The 15,887-nt window shown below is 37.7% G+C and overlaps 1 protein-coding gene and 1 pseudogene across 1 annotated transcript in view; both read right to left on the bottom strand.

The window, feature by feature from the left end:
* NET1 (neuroepithelial cell transforming 1) overlaps positions 1–15,887 on the bottom strand; it is a 93,019-nt gene that overhangs the window by 62,434 nt on the left and 14,698 nt on the right. The gene's annotated exons all lie outside the window — the stretch shown is intronic.
* Positions 12,142–14,589, bottom strand: LOC119542309 (annotated as a pseudogene).

Here is a 15,887-nt window from a genome sequence, read left to right as displayed (position 1 = left end):
CTAAAGAGATTCGGTATGGGTACAATAAAGGATATTAATAGACACAGGGGAAAAATATGACAAACATAAACCAAAGGATAAGATGGCTGATTCAAGAAATGCCTTCACGGTTATAACGTTGAATGTAAATGGATTAAACTCCCCAATTAAAAGATATAGATTCGCAGAATGGATCAAAAAAAATGAACCATCAATATGTTGCATACAAGAGACTCATCTTAGACACAGGGACACAAAGAAACTGAAAGTGAAAGGATGGAAAAAAATATTTCATGCAAGCTACAGCCAAAAGAAAGCAGGTGTAGCAATATTAATCTCAGATAAAATAGACTTCAAATGCAGGGATGTTTTGAGAGACAAAGAAGGCCACTACATACTAATAAAAGGGGCAATTCAACAAGAAGAAATAACAATCGTAAATGTCTAGGCACCCAATCAAGGTGCCACAAAATACATGAGAGAAACACTGGCAAAAGTAAAGGAAGCAATTGATGTTTCCACAATAATTGTGGGAGACTTCAACACATCACTCTCTCCTATAGATAGATCAACCAGAGAGAAGACCAATAAGGAAACTGAAAACCTAAACAATCTGATAAATGAATTAGATTTAACAGACATATACAGGACATTACATCCCAAATCACCAGGATACACATACTTTTCTAGTGCGCACAGAACTTTCTCCAGAATAGATCATATGCTGGGACATAAAACAAGCCTCAATAAATTTAAAAAGATTGAAATTATTCAAAGCACATTCTCTGACCACAATGGAATACAATTGGAAGTCAATAACCATCAGAGACTTAGAAAATTCACAAATACCTGGAGGTTAAACAACACACTCCTAAACAATCAGTGGGTTAAAGAAGAAATAGCAAGAGAAATTGCTAAATATATAGAGACCAATGAAAATGAGAACACAACATACCAAAACCTATGGGATGCAGCAAAAGCAGTGCTGAGGGGGAAATTTATAGTACTAAATGCATATATTAAAAAGGAAGAAAGAGCCAAAATCAAAGAACTAATGGATCAACTGAAGAAGCTAGAAAATGAACAGCAAACCAATCCTAAACCAAGTAGAAGAAAAGAAATCACAAGGATTAAAGCAGAAATAAATGACATAGAGAACAAAAAAACAATAGAGAGGATAAATATCACCAAAAGTTGGTTCTTTGAGAAGATCAACAAGATTGACAAGCCCCTAGCTAAACTGACAAAATCAAAAAGAGAGAAGACCCATATAAACAAAATAATGAATGAAAAAGGTGACATAACTGCAGATCCTGAAGAAATTTAAAAAATTATAAGATGATATTATGAACAACTGTATGGCAACAAACTGGATAATGTAGAAGAAACGGACAATTTCCTGGAAACATATGAACAACCTAGACTGACCAGAGAAGAAATAGAAGACCTCAACCAACCCATCACAAGCAAAGAGATCCAATCAGTCATCAAAAATCTTCCCACAAATAAATGCCCAGGGCCAGATGGCTTCACAGGGGAATTCTACCAAACTTTCCAGAAAGAACTGACACCAATCTTACTCAAACTCTTTCAAAACATTGAAGAAAATGGAACACTACCTAACTCATTTTGTGAAGCTAACATCAATCTAATGCCAAAACCAGGCAAAGATGCTACAAAAAAGGAAAACTACCGGCCAATCTCCCTAATGAATATAGATGCAAAAATCCTCAACAAAATACTTGCAAATCGAATCCAAAGACACATTAAAAAAATCATACACCATGACCAAGTGGGGTTCATTCCAGGCATGCAAGGATGGTTCAACATAAGAAAATCAATCAATGTATTGCAACACATTAACAAGTCAAAAGGGAAAAATCAATTGAACATCTCAATAGATGCTGAAAAAGCATTTGACAAAATCCAACATCCGTTTTTGATAAAAACACTTCAAAAGGTAGGAATTGAAGGAAACTTCCTCAACATGATAAAGAGCATATATGAAAAACCCACAGCCAGCATAGTACTCAATGGTGAGAGACTGAAAGCCTTCCCTCTAAGATCAGGAACAAGACAAGGATGCCCGCTGTCACCACTGTTATTCAACATTGTGCTGGAAGTGCTAGCCAGGGCAATCCGGCAAGACAAAGAAATAAAAGGCATCCAAATTGGAAAAGAAGAAGTAAAACTGTCATTGTTTGCAGATGATATGATCTTATATCTGGAAAACCCTGAGAAATTGATACAGCTACTAGAGCTAATAAACAAATTTAGCAAAGTAGCGGGATACAAGATTAATGCACATAAGTCAGTAATGTTTCTATATGCTAGAAATGAACAAACTGAAGAGACACTCAAGAAAAAGATACCATTTTCAATAGCAACTAAAAAAATCAAGTACCTAGGAATAAACTTAACCAAAGATGTAAAAGACCTATACAAAGAAAACTACATAACTCTACTAAAAGAAATAGAAGGGGACCTTAAAAGATGGAAAAATATTCCATATTCATGGATAGGAAGTTTAAATGTCATTAAGATGTCAATTCTACCCAAACTCATCTACAGATTCAATGCAATCCCAATCAAAATTCCAACAACCTACTTTGCAGACTTGGAAAAGCTAGTTATCAAAGTTATTTGGAAAGGGAAGATGCCTCGAATTGCTAAAGACACTCTAAAAAAGAAAAACAAAGTGGGAGGACTTACACTCCCTGACTTTGAAGCTTATTATAAAGCCACAGTTGCCAAAACAGCATGGTACTGGCACAAAGATAGACATATAGATCAATGGAATCGAATTGAGAATTCAGAGATAGACCCTCAGATCTATGGCCGACTGATCTTTGATAAGGCCCTCAAAGTCACTGAACTGTGTCATAATGGTCTTTTCAACAAATGGGGCTGGGAGAGTTGGATATCCATATCTAAAAGAATGAAAGAGGACCCCTACCTCACCCCCTACACAAAAATTAACTCAAAATGGACCAAAGATCTCAATATGAAAGAAAGTACCATAAAACTCCTAGAAGATAATGTAGGAAAACATCTTCAAGACCTTGTGTTAGGCAGACACTTCCTAGACTTCACACCCAAAGCACAAGCAACAAAAGAGAAAATAGATAAATGGGAACTCCTCAAGCTTAGAAGTTTCTGCACCTCAAAGGAATTTCTCAAAAAGGTAAAGAGGCAGCCAACTCAATGGGAAAAAATTTTTGGAAACCATGTATCTGACAAAAGACTGATACCTTGCATATATAAAGAAATCTTACAACTCAATGACAATACTACAGACAGCCCAATTATAAAATGGGCAAAAGATATGAAAAGACAGTTCTCTGAAGAGGAAATACAAATGGCCAAGAAACACATGAAAAAATGTTCAGCTTCACTAGCTATTAGAGGGATGCAAATTAAGACCACAATGAGATACCATCTAACACCGATTAGAATGGCTGCCATTAAACAAACAGGAAACTACAAATGCTGGAGGGGACGTGGAGAAATTGGAACTCTTATTCATTGTTGGTGGGACTGTATAATGGTTCAGCCACTCTGGAAGTCAGTTGGGCAGTTCCTTAGAAAACTAGATATAGAGTTACCATTCAATCCAGAGATTGCACTTCTCGGTATATACCCAGAAGGTCGGAAAGCAATGACACGAACAGATATCTGCAAGCCAATGTTCATAGCAGCATTATTCACAATTGCCAAGAGATGGAAACAACCCAAATGTCCTTCAACAGATGAGTGGATAAATAAAATGTGGTATATACACACGATGGAATACTACGCAGCAGTAAGAAGGAACGATCTCGTGAAACATATGACAACATGGATGAACCTTGAAGACATAATGCTGAGCGAAATAAGCCAGGCACAAAAAGAGAAATATTATATGCTACCACTAATGTGAACTTTGAAAAATGTAAAACAAATGGTTTATAACGTATAATGTAGGGGAACTAGCAATAGAGAGCAATTAAGGAAGGGGGAACAATAATCCAAGAAGAACAGATAAGCTATTCAACATTCTGGGGATGCCCAGGAATGACTATGGTCTGTTAATTTCTGATGGATATAGTAGGAACAAGTTCACAGAAATGTTGCTATATTATGTAACTTTCTTGGGGTGAAGTAGGAACATGTTGGAAGTTAAGCAGTTATCTTAGGTTAGTTGTCTTTTTCTTACTCCCTTGTTATGGTCTCTTTGAAATGTTCTTTTATTGTATGTTTGTTTTCTTTTTAACTTTTTTTTCATACAGTTGATTTAAAAAAGAAGGGAAAGTTAAAAAAAAAAAAAAAGAAAAACAAGGAAAAAAAAAGATGTAGTGCCCCCTTGAGGAGCCTGTGGAGAATGCAGGGGTATTCGCCTACCCCACCTCCATGGTTGCTAACATGACCACAGACATAGGTGGTTTGATGGGTTGAGCCCTCTACCATAGGTTTTACGCTTGGGAAGACGGCTGCTGCAAAGGAGAGGCTAGGCCTCCCTATGGTTGTGCCTAAGAGCCTCCTCCCGAATGCCTCTTTGTTGCTCAGATGTGGCCCTCTCTCTCTAGCTAAGCCAACTTGAAAGGTGAAATCACTGCCCTCCCCACTACGTGGGATCAGACACCCAGGGGAGTGAATCTCCCTGGCAACGTGGAATATGACTCCCGGGGAGGAATGTAGACCCGGCATCGTGGGACGGAGAACATCTTCTTGACAAAAAGGGGGATGTGAAAGGAAATGAAATAAGCTTCAGTGGCAGAGAGATTCCAAAAGGAGCCGAGAGGTCACTCTGGTGGGCACTCTTACGCACACTTTAGACAACCCTTTTTAGGTTCCAAAGAATTGGGGTAGCTGGTGGTGGATACCTGAAACTATCAAACTACAACCCAGAACCCATGAATCTCGAAGACAGTGGTATAAAAATGTAGCTTATGAGGGGTGACAATGGGATTGGGAAAGCCATAAGGACCACACTCCACTTTGTCTAGTTTATGGATGGATGAGTAGAAAAATAGGGGAAGGAAACAAACAGACAAAGGTACCCAGTGTTCTTTTTTACTTCAATTGCTCTTTTTCAGTCTAATTATTATTCTTGTTATTTTTGTGTGTGTGCTAATGAAGGTGTCAGGGATTGATTTAGGTGATGAATGTACAACTATGTAATGGTACTGTAAATAATCGAAAGTACGATTTGTTTTGTATGACTGCGTGGTATGTGAATATATCTCAATAAAATGAAGATAAAAAAGAAAAAAAGAAAAAAAAAGAAAGAGGTGCACTACATTATAGCCACACCAGACAACTCAGGGTTGTACAAACATCCACAAATCTGCTACCATCAGCCTTATGCTATGCCATTCCCTGGTCCTAAAGGTTCTTTTTCTCCTTCCACAAATTTCTAGTCTCTGGCAAAAGCAAACCTCAAATATTGCCTCTTCTGTAAAACCCACCCTAACATCTTAAAACACAATTAATCAAGCCCTCTCCTTTGCTCCAATTGCTTCAACAAACCTCATTTGTGACTTGCCCTTGGCAAGACTGTTGCTGCAAAGGAGAGGCTAGGCCTCCCTATAATTGTGCTTAAGAGCCTCCTCCCGAATGCCTCTTTGTTGCTCAGATGTGGCCCCCTCTCTCTAGCTAAGCCAACCTGAAAGGTGAAATCACTGCCCTCGCCGCTACGTGGGATCTGACACCTAGGGGAGTGAATCTCCCTGGCAACGTGGAATATGACTCCCGGGGAGGAATCTAGACCCAGCATCGTGGGATGGAGAACATCTTCTTGACGAAAAGGGGGATGTGAAAGGAAATGAAATAAGCTTCAGTGGCAGAGAGATTCCAAAAGGAGCCGAGTGGTCACTCTGGTGGGCACTCTTATGCACAATATAGATAACCCTTTGTAGGTTCTAATCAAGTCAAATAGCTAGCAGTAAATACCTGAAACTATCAAACTACAACCCAGAACCCATGAATCTTGAAGACAATTGTATAAAAATGTAGCTTATGAGGGGTGACAACGGGATTGGGAAAGCCATGTGGACCACACTCCCCTTTGCCCAGTGTATGGATGGATGAGTAGAAAAACGGGGGCAAAAAAACAACCAAACAAAAGGCACCCAGTGTTCTTTTTTACTTTAATTGTTCTTTTTCACTTTAATTTTTATTCTTATTATTTTTGTGTGTGTGGTAATGAAAATGTTCAAAAATTAATTTTGCTGATGAACACACAACTATATAACGGTATTGTGAACAACTGAATGTACACTTTGTATGACTGCATGGTATGTGAATATATCTCAATAAAAATGAATTAAAAAAAACAAAAAAACAAACAAACAAAAAAAAAGTGAAACAAGCAAAAAAGTAAAATTTGAAGGAAAAAAAAAAAGATCAGTTGTCCTTAGATGAGAGGGTCTATTTCTGAAAACTCAGTTTGATTCCATTGGTCAGTATTTCTATCCTTATGCCAGCGCCATGCTGTTTTGACTACTGAAGTTTTGTAGTATGCTTCAAAGCCAGGTAGTGTGAGACCTCCCACTTCCCTCCTCTTTCGCAAGATATTTTTGGCTATTTGGAGCACCCTGCCCTTCCAAATAAATTTGGTTATTGGTTCTTCTATCTCTGCAAAGTAAATTGTTGGGATTTTAATTGGTATTGCGTTGAATCTATAAATCAGTTTAGGTAGAATTGACATCTTAACTATATTTAGTCTTCCTATCCATAAACACAGTATGTTCTCCCATTTTTTAAGGTCCTGTTTGATTTCTTTTAGCAGTTTCTTGTAGTTCTCTGTGGATAGGTCTTTTGTGGCTTTCGTTAAGTTTATTCCTAAATACTTGATTCTTTTGGTTGCTATTATAAATGGAGTTTTTTTTCTTGATTTCCTCCTCCTGTTGCTCATTGATTGTGTATAGGAACACTAGTGATTTTTGCATGTTGATCTGGTGGCCTGTCACTTTTCTGTATTCGTTAATTAGCTCTAATAGCTTTGCTAGAGATTTTTTCTAGATTTTCTACAGACAGGATCATGTCATCTGTAAACAGTGAAAATTTTACTTCTTCCTTTCCAATTTGGATGCCTTTTATTTCTTTTTCTTGCCTAATTGCTCTAGCTAGAACTTCCAGCACAATGTTGAATAACAATGGTGACAATGGGCATTGCTGTACTGTTCCTGATCTTAAAGGGAAGGCTTTCAGTCTTTCCCCATTGAGTATGATGTTAGCTGTGGGGTTTTCATAAACTGAAAAAGGTCCCTTCTATTCCTATACTTTGAAGTGTTTTCATCAAGAAAGAATGCTGAATTTTGTCAAATGCCTTTCCTATATCAATTGAGATGATCATGTCGTTCTTCTACTTTGATTTACTGATGTGGTATATTACATTAATTGATTTGCTTATGGTGAACCAGTCTTGCATACTTGGAATAAATCCCACTTGGTCATGGTGTATAATTCTTTTAATATGCTGCTGGATTTGATTTGCGAGTGATTTTGTTGAGGATTTTTGCATCTATATTCATTAAAGAGATTGGTCTATGATTTTCTTTTTTTGTAGTATCTTTGGCTAACTTTGGTATTAGGGTGACATTGGCTTCATAGAATGAATTAGATAGCTTTCCTTCCTCTTCAATTTTTTTGAAGAGTTTAAACAGGATTGGTACTAATTCTTTCTTGAATTCTTGGTAGAATTGACATGTGAAGCATCTAGTCCTGGGCTTTTCTTTTTTGGGAGATTTCTGATGACTGACTCAATTTCTTTACTTCTGACTGGTTTGTTGAGGTCGTCTATTTCTTCGCCAGTCAATGTTGGTTGTTCATGGTTTTCTAGGAAGTTGTCCATTTCATCTAAGTTGTCTACTTTATTAGCATACAGTTGCTCATAGTATCCTCTCATTACCTCCTTTATTTCTGCAGAGCCAATAGTTATGTCCCCTTTCCCATTTCTGATTGTGTTTATTTGCATCTGCCCCCCCTTTCTGTTAGCCTGTCTACCGATTTTAATGATTTTCCAAAAAAAAAAAACAACTTCCAGTTTTGCTGATTCTATTGTTCTCCTGTTCTCAATTTCATTTATCTCTGCTCTAACCTTTGTTATTTCTTTCCTTCTGCTTCCTTTGGGATTAGTTTGCTGTTCTTTCTCTAATTCCTCCAGGTAAACAGTTAATTCCTCATTTTTTTCTCTTTCTTCTTTTAGTATAGGCACTTAGGGCAATAAATTTCCCTCCCAGCACTGCCTTTGCTACATCCTGTAAGTTTTGATATGCTGTGATTTCATTTTCATTTGCTTGAGGTATTTACTAATTTCTCTTGTAATTTCTTCCTTTACCCACTGGTTGACTAAGAGTGTGTTATTTAGCCTCCATATATTTGTGAATTTTCTGACCTTCTGCCTGTTATTGATTTCCAACTTCATTCCATTATGATCTGAGGGGATGTGTTCTAGTTTGCTAATGCTGCCAGAATGCAAAACACCAGAGAAGGATCGGCTTTTATAAAAGGGTGTTTATTTGGTTACACAGTTACAGTCTTAAAGCCATAAATTGTCCAAGGTAACACATCAGCAATTGGGTACCTTCACTGGAGGATGGCCAATGGTGTCCAGAAAACCTTTGTTAGCTGGGAAGGCAAGTGGCTGGTGTCTGCTCCCAAGTTCTGGTTTCAAAACGGCTTTCTCCCAGGATGTTCCTCTCTAGGCTGCAGTTCCTCAAAAATGTCACTCTTAGTTGCACTTGGGATATTTGTCCTCTCTCAGCTTCTCTGGAGCAAGAGTCTGCTTCCAGCGGCTATCATCAAACTGCAGTTCCTCTCTCAGCTTCTGGGCGTTCTTCAGTGTCCTTCTTGGCTGTAGCAGCTTGCTCCTCCTGTCTGATCTTATATAGTGCTCCAGTAATTTAATTTGGACCCACCCTGAATGGGTGGGCCAACACCTCCCTGGAAATTATCCAATCAGAGTCATCACCCACAGCTGGGTGGGGCACATTCCAAAGAAACACTCAAAGAATTACAATCTAATCAACACTGACAATGTCTGCCCACACAAGATTACATCAAAGATAATGACGTTTGGGGGGCACAATACATTCAAATCAGCACAGGGTGTTTTGTATAATGTCAATTTTTTTAAATTTGTTGAGACTTACTTTGTGACCCAACATGTGGTCTATCTTAGAGAATGATCCATGAGCACTTGAGAATAATGTGTATCCTGCTGTTGTGTGCTATAGTGTTCTATAAATGTCAACTCTAGTTCATTTATAGTACAATTCAAAATCTCTGTTTCCTTACTGATCCTCTGTCTAGATGTTCTATCCATTGATAAGAGTGGTGTATTGAAGTCTCCAACTATTATTGTAGAGGTATTTACTTATTCCTTCAGTGTTGTCAGTGTCTACCTCACGTATTTTTGGGGCACTCTGGCTTGGTGCATAAATATTTACGATTGTTATATTTTCTTGATGAATTGTCCCTTTGATTAATATATAGTGTCTTTCTTCGTTTCTGTCAATTGTATTACATTTTAAGTCTAATTTGTCTCATATTAATATAGCTACTCCCACTTTTTTTCAGGTTGATGTCTGCGTGAAATATCTTTTTCCAACCTTTCACTTTCAGCCTATTTTTGTCCTTGTGTCTATAGTGAGTTTTTTATAGACAGCATATACATAGATGTGCCAGTTTGGATATACTATGTCCACCATTATCTTTGTTGCAATCTTGTGGGGGCAGGCTTATTAGTGTTGATTAGGTTGAAACCTATTGGTTCTGTGTTCCCATGGAGATGTGACTCAAATCAACTGTGGGCGAGACCTTTCATCGGATTATTTCCATGAAGGTGTTGCCCCACCCATTCAGGGTAAGTCCTTATTGGATCACTAGAGTGCTTTAAAAAGAGCCACACTGGCCCAGAGGCAGTGCAGCTGTGAGTGACGTTTTGGAGAGCAACCGAGAGTGACATTTTGAAGAGGGGCTGCAGCTAAAAGAGGACAAAATGCCTGAAAAGCAACATTTTGGAGAACGCCATTTTGGAACGCAACCTGGGAGCAAGCAGATGCCAGCCACGTGACTTCCGAGCTAACAGAGGTTTTACAGGTGCCAACGGCCAACCTTCAGTGAAGGAACACTTTGTTGAGGCCTTACCTTGGGCACTTTATGGCCTTACGACTAACTCTGTAACCAAATAAACCCCCTTTATAAAAGCCAATCCATTTCTGGTGTTTTGCAAAAGGGCAGCATTAGCAAACTGGAACAATGAGTCTTGTTTTTTATTCCATTCTACCAACCTATGTCTTTTTATCAGGGAGTTTATTACATTAACATTTAGTGTCATTACTGTAAGGGCAATATATCTTTTACTATGTTGTCTTTTGTTTTTTATGTCACATCTTATTTTTTCTCTCTCTCTCCTTTTATCCTTCCTGATAGTCTTCATTTCTACACTCTTCTCCAAACCTCTCTCTCCTGTCTTCTTATCAGCATGTAGCACTCCCTTTAATATTTCTTGTAGCACCAGTCTCTTATTCACAAACTCTCTCAGTGTCTGTCTGAAAATATTTTAATCTCTCCCTCGTTTTTTAATATTTAACAAATTTTATTTTAATAATGAAATTAGATCGTTACATACAAAATCAGTTATATAATTTTATTACAAAAACAATAATAAAAACTGTTTTTTATTTACTATAGAAAAATAAGAACCATTTTGATAAATGAAAAACTTTACTGCAAACAAATTAAGACAAAATGTTTCTCTTTTTATTTGCTTCATTGTCTCTTTCATTTTACACATTTTATTTTCCTTGATGCAGGACAGTAATAACCCAATGATATTTGTCATAAACATGGGTTACTTTGGTATCTGCTAAAACATTCTAAATGATAAGATTCTCAAAGGTTAAATAAAAAATTTAGGTTGGGTGTTCAATATTTTGGAGGCTGAATAAAGAAATAAAGCTAATTGTAGTGTGTGGTCACAGAGGATTTAAGTTTTCTTCCTTTGGCTAAATGAAAATATGCAAGTAGAAAATTACTCATGGAAAAGTATTCCTTAGTGTTAAATTCCTATCAATATTAATAATAATATTTAGCAATTATTTTAATTACTTTCAATTAGGATACTTTGTCCAGACTATGGTAAACTGATCCTTGTATTCAAACATTTTAAAACATAAACTAGAGTTATAAATGGCATATAAGGAATTATCTAAAGTAGTATTTTTAATATTTGAGATTTAATTTACTATTATATTCAAAACAACTAAAGTCCTCTTTTGATATACATATAAATTATTTAAAATTCATTTAGTTGAAAATGATTATTCCAAGGAACTATTTTTAAGTTACTTTCAAGATCAACTTTCAGAAATAAGAATGTCTGTTTTTTAGAAGGGGTTCCATTTTTGAAAAAAAAAAAAAAAAAGGCTCAAGTGATTTAAATGCATTTATAGATTGCCCTACTGCTAGAAAAAGGAATTTATCTATTTATCACAATAGTATTTAAAAAGTGTCAGGTGCTAAAGCAACTATTGATATAAAAAGTGAAGTTTAGAAATACAAACTGGGTCAATTAAACAAAACTCTTCATATTAAATTTTTAGTGATTTCCATGTTAGAATGTGACTTACATCCAATACCTACTAGCAGTAAATTTCGTTTTTTCTCTCACTGTTGTTAGCAGCTTGTTTCAGAAAAAAACACAGCAACGCAGGGGGCCCTCTGGTGCTCTTCTGCACCTGTAGAGACATGCCTGAAGCCCCTAACCACATAAAAATTTTCTCTTTTCGGGAAGATGGGAAATAAGCTTCCAGAAATAGGGGCAAGTGTTCAGTATAAAAATATTTCACAAATTTCTGTATTTTAGGTTTGAAGTATTCTTTTACTTTCAAAATAAAATACACAATTTATTTTCATTTCAGACACCAGGATGTCCTTTTCCTCTTTTTTTTAAAAACACGACCACATTTTAAGTTTTTGCCTAATATATATATAAATGTCACTTGAAACCTAATTATAGAATGAATGAGTCCTTTCCTGGAGATGAAAGATATCAGAAAATTTATTCTTCATTCAGCAGTTGGTAACAAAATGAACCTGAAATGTTTAATTTTTAGAATCATGTTAAAAAAAACAAAAAACTTCCACAGAAAACCCAATTTACAAAAATTCATATTTTTATTCTATGCTCTTTTCATTCAGAGAGCTATGGAGTTTTGTGAGAGCTACTTTGGTTTCTTCTGATAGTTTACTTAAAATCTTTTTTCTTACTTCACTTGTAATGGTTGCAGGATTGTCTCCTGCCATCATTAAATCTGAAGCTAAGAAGTTGAAAATGAGGTTAGTGGTATCAGTACAAATTGTCTTCATAAAGTGCTTAGTAAAAGCAGCCTGTGTATCATCTGCAAAAAACTTCATCCCTTTTTCAAATAACTTAATACTATTGTATAGGTGGGAAACTTCTTCTTGAAAGTCCTTCACTGTGTGTTTTCAGCCAGTTCCAGAAGCAGAAGTTGAAGACATGAATACGAATGTACTACCTCAAGATAACTTTTATTAAGAGGTTTTATTAAGTTTTCTGCAAGTTCAGAAATAAATTCCTCAGGAGCATCTTGTATGAGTTTTCTTAAAAAATCTTCAATCTCGTCCTGGAACACAAAAGTGATCTCTGCCTTCTTTTTTCCAAGTGTGAGATGACTAAGATTCATCATCACTGTCATCATCTTTTCTTCCTTTCTTCTTGATCTTTTTAACTTTGTACTCTCTGGCATTGCTGCCACCACCTCCTCTCACACTTCCACTGCCCCTTGTTGCTTTCCTTCTTCACTCATCTTTTTCATCCTTTTTACTTGTGTAACACTTTCTAAAATGGAGACTTGTTTCAGATCTTCTTCAGTGATTAAATGAACAGGATTATTTTTCATTTCCTTTTCAGGTTTTTGATGCATCAGTTCATTGAACAGTTCTATACAGTCATTTATAAATTTTTCACTGACTACAACAGTGTCACTAAAGACTACGGCTGAAGACCGTTTGCTGAATACTCATCACTTGTTGCAGCAATGTCGCAACATCTTCAACTGATAAAGAACTGGGAAGCAGAGGTGCAGTATCAACCCATGTTCCAGAGCTGATAGCTTCCTCTACTGATGCTTCCACTTGATCCACAAGTCCTTGACCAACAAAAGCTGCTTTCAAAAACAAGAATTGTATAGTCTTATATCTTTTCTTTGTGTAGCTAACAGCATCTGGGATTCCAAGCCTAGACAAAGCATTGAATCCCAGATAGCCATTCTGCCTGAAAAGGGAATCCACCTGTGCCGGTTTGAATGTATTATGTCCCCCAAGACGCCATTATCTTTGATGGAATCTTGTGTGGGCAGACATATCAGTGTTGATTAGATTGTAATTCTTTGAGTGTTTCTGTGGAGATGCTCCCCACCCAACTGTGGGTGATGACTCTGATTGGATAATTTCCATGGAGGTGTTACCCCACCCATCCAGGGTGGGTCTAAATTAAATCACTGGAGCCATATAAATGAGCTGACAAACAGAAGGAACTCAGTGCAGCTGAGAGTGACATTTTGAAGAGGAGCTACAGCCAAGACGGACACTTTGAAGAATGCACAGAAGCTGAGAGAGTAGCTGTAGATGAGAGACAGTTTGAAGATGGCTATTGAAAGCAGACTCTTGCTCCAGAGAAGCTAAGAGAGAACAAACATCCCAAGAGTGACTAAGAGTGACATTTTTGAGGAACTGCAGCCTAGAGAGGAACGTCCTGGGAGAAAGCCATTGTGAAACCAGAACTTTGGAGCAGACGCCAGCCAGGTGCCTTCCCAGCTAACAGAGATTTTCCGGACACCACTGGCCATCCTTCAGCGAAGGTATCCTTTGTTGATGGACACTTTATGGCCTTAAGACTGTAACTTTGTAACCAAATAAACCCCCTTTTATAAAAGCCAATCCATTTCTGGTGTTTTGCATTCCGGCAGCATTAGCAAACTAGAACACCACTCAAGTACTCTGTGTCTTTAAGTAGATGTTAGGGACAAACACTGCCTGATCCCGTCTCCCACCAACCATGACGCCTCATAAGCATCCACTATTTACAAGTTCCCCAAGCACAGAGTAAAGAAGCTGCTCCTGAAATCCATATTTTGAAATCAAAGACTTTACTGCTGTAGGCCGGGTAATAGCACTGAACAGTCCACGGATGTGTGCTTTAGGTCGAACTACAAAAGCTTCAGTAAAAATTACTCCTCTATTATCAAGATCAATGTGTCCATTGAGAATGCTACCTAGTCTCTGAGTTAGTGCCTGTGTCAGAAAGTTTCCAGGAAGATGATAAGTTTTACACAGTTCTGATATGGTTACCCGACCACTTTCTTATTTACCTCTTCTGCTAAGCAATCCAAATAGTTCTCATCTATCAGTTGTCCCAACACTAACTGAACATGCTTTTCTGATTTAATAATGTCGCCAATTCTATTTTCAATACGAGTCAGGTCCACATTAATTACCTGTTGTAGATCAACAATGTTTACTCAACCTCTGTGTGGCCTTGGTGAACTACGCCCACTGAAAGTCAGCAGCCAACTGCCTAATCTCTTCCCAGGCATCCGACATCAGGGCCCAACAAGCCAAGCTGCCAACAAACTGCAGACACCTCTCCCTCATTTTTGAAAGACAGTTTTGCTGGATATAGAATTCTTTGTTGGCAGTTTTTCTCTTTAACATCTTAAATATACCATACCACTGCCTTCTTGCCTCCATGGTTTCTATGGAGAAATCTGTATATAGTCTTATTGAGCTTCCCTTGTATGTGATGGATCGCTTTCTTCTTGCTGCTTTCAGAAATCTCTCTTTGTCTTTGACATTGGACAATCTAATCAGTAAGTGTCTTGGAGTAGGTCTATTGGGATCTATTCTGTTTGGGGCATGCTGCGCTTCTTGAATTTGTAATTTTATATCTTTCATTGGATATGGGAAATTTTCAGTGATTATTTCTTCTATTATTCTTCCTGCCCTTTTTCCCTTCTGTGCTAGTTTAGATATATTATGTCCCACCAAAAGCCATATTATTTAATGCAATCTTGGGGGGACAGAGGTATTAGTGTTGATTAGGTTGGAATCCTTTGGTTGAATGTTTCCATGGAGATGTGACTCAATCAACTGTGTGTGAAACATATGATTAAATTATTTCCATAGAGATAGGGACCCTGCCTATTGAGGGAGGGTCTTGATTTAATCACTGGAGTCCTATAGAAGAGATGACAAACAGAAGGACCTCAGAGCAGCTGAGAGAGACATTTTGGAGACACCTGTTGAAAGCAGACTTTTCCAGACGCTGATGCTTAGACACGCTTGGCAATGCAGACAGAAGGACATTTAGCTTAGAGCTGAAGCCCAGAGTTTGCCCCATGATATGTTAACACAGGACCCCCAGGCACTTAGAGAGAAATGTCCTAGGAGAAAGAACCAAAAAATGCACAGGAGCTGAGAGAGGAGCTGGAACACAACCTGGGATCAGCAGACACCAGCCACTTGCCTTCCCAGCTAACAGAGGTTTTCCAGACGCCAATGCCTTTCTTCAGTGAAGGTATACTTGTGCTGGTGCCTCAATTTGGACATTTTTATGGCCTTCAGACTGCAACTCTGTAGCCAAATAAACCCCCTGTTCTAGTTTGCTAATGCAGCTAGAATGCAAAACACCAGAAATGGATTGGCTTTTATAAAGGGGTTTATTTGTATACACAGTTACAGTCTTAAGGCCATAAAGTGTCCAAGGTGATGCATCAATAATCAGGTACTTTCACTGGAGGATGGCCAGTGGCATCCGGAAAAACCTCTGTTAGCCGGAAAGGCACGTGGCTGGCGTCTGCTCCAAAGTTCTGGGTTCAAAATGGCTTTCTCCCAGGATGTTC

The sequence above is a fragment of the Choloepus didactylus genome, chromosome 8 (genome assembly GCF_015220235.1).
Source record: "Choloepus didactylus isolate mChoDid1 chromosome 8, mChoDid1.pri, whole genome shotgun sequence".
NCBI lineage: Eukaryota > Metazoa > Chordata > Mammalia > Pilosa > Megalonychidae > Choloepus > Choloepus didactylus.
Note: the sequence above shows the minus strand (reverse complement) of the source record. Positions and strands in the feature narration are given on the sequence as shown.